Source organism: Polyodon spathula, unplaced genomic scaffold (genome assembly GCF_017654505.1).
Source record: "Polyodon spathula isolate WHYD16114869_AA unplaced genomic scaffold, ASM1765450v1 scaffolds_2677, whole genome shotgun sequence".
Taxonomy (NCBI): domain Eukaryota; kingdom Metazoa; phylum Chordata; class Actinopteri; order Acipenseriformes; family Polyodontidae; genus Polyodon; species Polyodon spathula.
The window spans coordinates 8,724-14,812 of NW_024474145.1; the positions used below are offsets into that span (position 1 = coordinate 8,724).

The 6,089-nt window shown below is 42.3% G+C and overlaps 1 pseudogene; it reads right to left on the reverse strand.

Annotated features, from left to right (window-relative positions):
* Positions 1 to 1,841: 1,841 nt before the first annotated feature.
* Positions 1,842 to 5,456, reverse strand: LOC121310850 (annotated as a pseudogene).
* Positions 5,457 to 6,089: the final 633 nt, after the last annotated feature.

Consider the following 6,089-nt stretch of genomic DNA (forward strand, 5'->3'; position numbering starts at 1 on the left):
TGCTCTTTTACAATACGCCAGGGTCTGCCCAAGGGTTCCCCGCTCTCTCTCTTTCTCGCTGTGAAACTCTTTGTTTTGCCTGATTCCCGGTCCTGGATCAGAGCTTCCGCACTCTCGTTGCGTCTAAGTGGGCAGACCTGAGGAAACAGCAGAGCATTTATTTATAGGGCTAGCAATCTGCCAAGACTTGCCTCTCAGCCATTCAGAGAGGGGGAAAGTCCACACACCTACCTTCCCACCTCCCCGTGTCACTGCCATGACTCACAGGCAGTTGTTGGAAGACTGCCGCCCTCTTCCTGCAGTACTGTGAACACGCCAGCAGAGTCAGCACAGATCTCTCCCTGCTACATACACTTTTATAAAATGGCTTTCTTATCTTAGTGGGTTTTAATGTAATTTTAAAATTGCTGCTTTGTATTATGTGTATACTGTTATTTAAATGGTCTGACTGTGGCAGTTGTATGTGTGATATACTATATAAATGTATTGTGGTTTGTTCTTTTTTTCTGCTACGTACTGTACAGTGCTTTGCGATACTTTTGTATAAAAAGTGCTATATAAATGCAATAAATAATAATAATAATTTAGTTTGCATCATTCAATAACTATGAAAAACACATGTCACAAACACTGAGCTGCCAAGCTTTTTCCCAAGCTTTTCCAATGGTTATACTATGCATGGTTTTCATTGTTTTTTGATGTGCTTTACCATACGTCTCTGGGCTTTACAATGCTGAACTATGCTTTACTATGAGATATTTTTATAAGGGAGAGGAGTCTATGGTAAACACTTGAAGAAGACTTGGTTACACTCCAGATTAACTTGTAATCCAGATTTAGCACTATTGGGTGTGCAAAGCACCTCCCACCACAGTCTGGAACACATAAAGAATCTTAAAGACTAAGTAGTAGGGTTCCCAAAAATATAACATTATACGTCCCCACTTGTTTCTACGACTGTTTAAATAACGTACCTGTCATTTTTATTTTCATTGTTAACATCCTGACAACTTTTTACATATAACTTTAAAGACTGTTTCAAAGCACTTTTCAAAATGTCCACTAAGTGCACCGATAGCGTAAGAATTATTGCTCACATTGTCAAATTGTCAAACAGGTAACACAGCAATAACGATCCAGGATGTGGTACAGAACAGAAAAGCCAGAACATTTTTATTGCAGTGATTTAGAGGACAGATCTCAAACTCCAGTGCACTTGGCGGCCCTTTTTAAAAGAGCTCTGAAACAGAGTTTCATGTTAACAATGAAAATAAAAATTGTATGTTATTTAAAAAGTTATAGCAACACGTGAGGACGTATAACGCTATATTTTTCAGAACCCTGCTCCTTACTCTTTAAGTTCTGCCCATCTTCAGCTTGGAGAAATATCTTAATATCATAAAGTTCTGGGTTATTGCAGAATACTTGCCGGGCATTCCATTTGCAGTTTTGCAAAAGTGTGTGCTACAGATGGTAGGTTTGAATTGGTTATCAAGTCCAGTTCAGTGATGACCTGTTTAGCAAGGCCACTGATGTCAGTATATTTGGGACAGGTTGTGCACTGCACGTCACAAGCTGTTCCCTGTCGAGCTGGTGGACAGTGTGCCCCGGTTTGCTCATGTAGTTTCTACATACTAACTGACTTACATTAATAAAACAAAAAGGAGACAAGGAGTTATACATCCAATAGCTTTTCATTTAGACCAGTTACCAATGTTTGTACTTGGAGGTTAAGGTTTCCAATGGTTAGCCACTCTAGTTCTGTTAAAGAAGACAAACTATGTTTTTAAAAACATAATCTGTCTGTTGGGTTCCTCCCATTCCCCACCTTGAGTAAAGTTGCAAAAAACATTGATCATTAGGCTCAAAAGTTAATTGTAAAAGGCACAGAAAACTTAACAGAGAAGCTAGCCGAAGTCCTGAGGAGAGTGGAGCAGCGGATCGGTGTCCCTGGCATGCATGGTGCTGTGTTTCTGTGGAGGGCAGACTCTCACTCCTCGGAGTCGGCTCTGTGGCGGTAGCGCAGGGAGGCACTGAGTTGGCATCGTTTGTGCTTCATTGTGAGTCCGTACTCAGGGGTGAGGTCCAGCTTCTGGCCAGGCAGGCTCCAGCCGCTGCAGGAGCACAGCCAGGAAGAGGAAGACTTCACTGCGGCCGATAAACTCACCAATGCAGCGCCGCTTCCCCAGCCCGAACAGCATGACCTTCTCCGATTCAACCGTGTTGATACCGGTGCTCTCTGCATTCAGGAAGCGCTCTGGAGAGAAGGTGGAGGGATCCTTCCACAGACTCCTGAGGAAATACGCAAATGCAGGTTAGCATCACTTCAAAAGAACCTCTCTCTTAGCTTGGCACAGCAGCTAAATAAGCACCGTTGCACTGTATGGGTCTACAGTTAATGGGCAAAGGTTTTGCATCATCTAGAATTTTAGGATTGTCACAATCTATAACAAATTATATGAACATAATTTAGATATTTTATTTAATATAATGCAGTCAAAGAAATAACTAAATGATATTGCAAAAGACTAGCAGAAGCCATAATATTTAATTTTAATATTTCAAATAGTATTTATTTATAAAGATTTATCATAAAATAATCTAAACGGTACAAATAATATTTAAATTAGAAAGTTTACAATTAAACTTTAAAAATTCACTATACGTTCATTCGACTTTATGAAGCAACATTTGTTAATTCTGTAGGGTGATGCAAAAGTTTGACCATAGCTGCACATTTGATCATCTTGCATGATGTGAGGTTTATATAATTAGTTACAATACGTTTCATTGTAGAAATGTACCTGCTTCAAAAAGATTGAAGAAAGCATGGGAGATTTTGGTAAGGTACTTACGGATCGTGGTTGACCTGCCACTGGTTCACGAAGACACACGTGTCCTTGGGAATGTAAAACCCATTGAGAGCCGTGTCCTTCGTCGTGCTGAAATGAGGAAAAAACCAGCACTTTTAGAACATGTGTTCACAACACACAGCCCTATCTGCCAGGGGGGAAATGGGATGAACTGAAAGAATTAGCAGAGTGGGACTTACCAGTGAGGGATGGTGAAGGGGAGGAAGGAGGAGTGGCGGAAGGTCTCCAGGATGAAGGCCTCTACATATGGCAGGCTGGGTTTATCAGAGAGCCTGGGGCTCCGCTCCCTGCCCACATGCTCATCTGCAGAGGAAGATAAAGCAAATGGATTGTGGCCTAGTGGTTAGAGGTGAGGGACTGGGAGGCAGTGTGGTCTAGAGGTTAGAGGTGAGGGACTGGGAGGCAGTGTGGTTGAGTAGTTAGACCTGCGGAACTAGAAGGAGGCAGTGTGGTCTAGTGGTTAGAGCTGTTGGACTAGGATGGAGGCAGTTTGATCTAGTGTTTAGAGCTAAACGATTGAGAAAGCTGCCTTGTGGCTTACTGGTTAAAGACAAGGGACTGGGAGGTTGCTTTGTGGCCTTAATGTGTTGCTGTTTTGTTGTTATGTACAGAAAAAAAATGCAGTGCTAGATAGACTTACCTAATACCTGGTGGATCTTCTTCTGGATATCAGGATGGGACACCAAGTAGATTAAGCACCAGGATAGAGCAGTGCTGATTGTATCAAAGCCTGTAAATTAAGTCATAACTGGTACCAGGTCAGCTCATGGAACACATAACAACCTGATATGTGCTGAGATGCACTGAAGCACAGGGAAGTGAACACCAAAGGCAGGTCATTACTAAGGATTTTTTACGATAGCATGTTTGAACAAATGGTTCAATTCTCTTGATTGTGCCCCTTTTTCTATGCACTGCACTTCCCTGGCTTAGGCACCACATTACTGCATCCTCAGCTGATGCACTATCCTTCCACTACTAATGTCACTGTAGATATAATCTGTTGTAATCCTAACTTGTTGCATCCTATTTTATATTGTATTTTAGTAGTATTATTTTACTGTAAACTAAACTGTACTAAATATCAATCTTGCATCGTATATCTGTACTGCCCTGTAACACCTGTAAGTCATCTTGGATACAGGTATCTGCCAAAAAAATAATTTAAAAAAAATAAAAAAAAAAAAAGAATAATAATAATAATAATAATAAAATAATAATAATAAATAAAAATAGGGAATAAATGGAAAAAGTGAGTGGACGAGGTTTAAGGTCATTAACAATAGACACAATTTTCTCGTCAGAGATCTGCATGTTGGCGTTCTCGTCCACCTTCTTGTCCTGGCAATGCTCAATCAGTGAGTCAGTGATGTCACGAATGTTGCTCTGGAGATGAGAGAAACAGAACAGTGATGAACATCATGGCTAATGGTTTTAATGGTTTAATTGATTTAAAGGCTTAGTTGATTTCAATGACTGAGATCTGAGTGTGATTATGGAATTCTAATTTTGCATCTGTGACTTAACAGTACTCTTTAGTAGGTAGAAATCTTAAATAGATCCTAATAATTGTTCTCAGTTCTCAGTTCTCAACACTATGGTAATGTTCTCAATGTGAAACTACCATGCTCAAAACACTACAGTATTCTAGAGTATAGCATAACCAGCGTATTTCACAGGCAGCACAACTACTCACATGCACAGCCCTTACCTTGTCGAAGGAGCGGTAATGGTCTGTCACAATTTTCTGGACAAAGGTGTTGAATCTGTTGTTGATGGCGATGAAAGCACGCATGTTGCGGTTGGGCAGGATGCGCAGAGCAGGGATGAAGTCGGCGGGATTGCCGTTGGCAATCACACGCCCGAACTCGTCGCTCAGATTCACCAGATTTACCAACTCCTGGTCGTCGTGGCTGTAGTGCCTGCCGAAGCACATAGCACAGATGACGTTGGCCACCGAGACCACAATGTGGCGGAAAGGGTCAAAACTCCCATCAGCTTCCGTGACCCTAGAGAGCTGCTTCACCAAGTATTCCGCCTCCAGGGAGATGTGCTCCTCAAGCATGCAGGAGTAGCTGCTGGTCGGGCTTTCAACGGTGGAGAAAGAGCGAAGGGCATTCTGTGCCAGCTTGCGCCGGGCTCGCCACACCCCAGCATGGTCTCTGCTGAAGGTCAAGCTCTTGCCGTTAGAGATGTACTGGAAACTGTGGAGGTCAGGCCGTCCAGCAAAGTCGTCCCCTTGCTTGATGAGAGCCTGTCGCACTGTCTCGTTCCCGCTCAACACCACCACGGGCCGGGTGCCAATCTGGATTTGCATGATGTCTCCATAGCGCTGGCTCATCTTCGTCAGGCTGAGGTGGGGGTTGCCTCCCAGCTCCAACACATTTCCGATCAGGGGTAGGGGTGTGGGACCGGGGGGTCTGCGCAGACCCTGTGGGATCTCCGTGCGCAAGAGCCGCAGCAGCAGGTAGACTGCGCACAACGTTGCCACGGCTATCAGGCTCTCGGATACCAAGATGGGCCCAAGGATGGGTAGAGATATGAGCGCCATTGTTTTTCCTTTTGAAAGGATTTTAAATGCAGCACACGGATCTCAGAGCTCAGATATCTGTTTAAACAAACAAAATACAGCCGTTCTTAGTAAGGTGCGGACATGGGAGACTTTTCCTTGCAATAAAGAAACAGCCTTTGTGTGCATTGATAAAGAGACAGCATTTGTAACAACTGGCCATAGCACTATACACGCACACACATTTCATCAAGAAAAAAAAGTATTTGAATAGTAATATTTATATTTCAGGAACTTGTCTGTATATTGTTAATTAATTTGCAGAGGTGTACAAGACTGGCACAAAACTGCCATTTAAAATCAGCTCTTGATTTTCCAAAGATCCCCAAATTCTATTACACACTGGATGCACACACACATGGCTTCATTAGACACTCCCCTGGTCACATTGACACACCCTGTAATTTGCATATACATTAATATATAAACGCATGCCCTATATTAATAACAACCTATCTTTACTGATGCCCAGCACTCTATGTTGCCCTCTGTATAATTATCATGCCTAGTCATCACTACTGTAGACAGCCTGCCTCTTCAAGATGGGGTGCCATGTGTAAAAAAAGCATTAATATTTGAACTTGTCTTTTTCCCAGATTTATAAATATTGTGAAAATAAATACTTTTTTTTTTTAAATGTGTACATT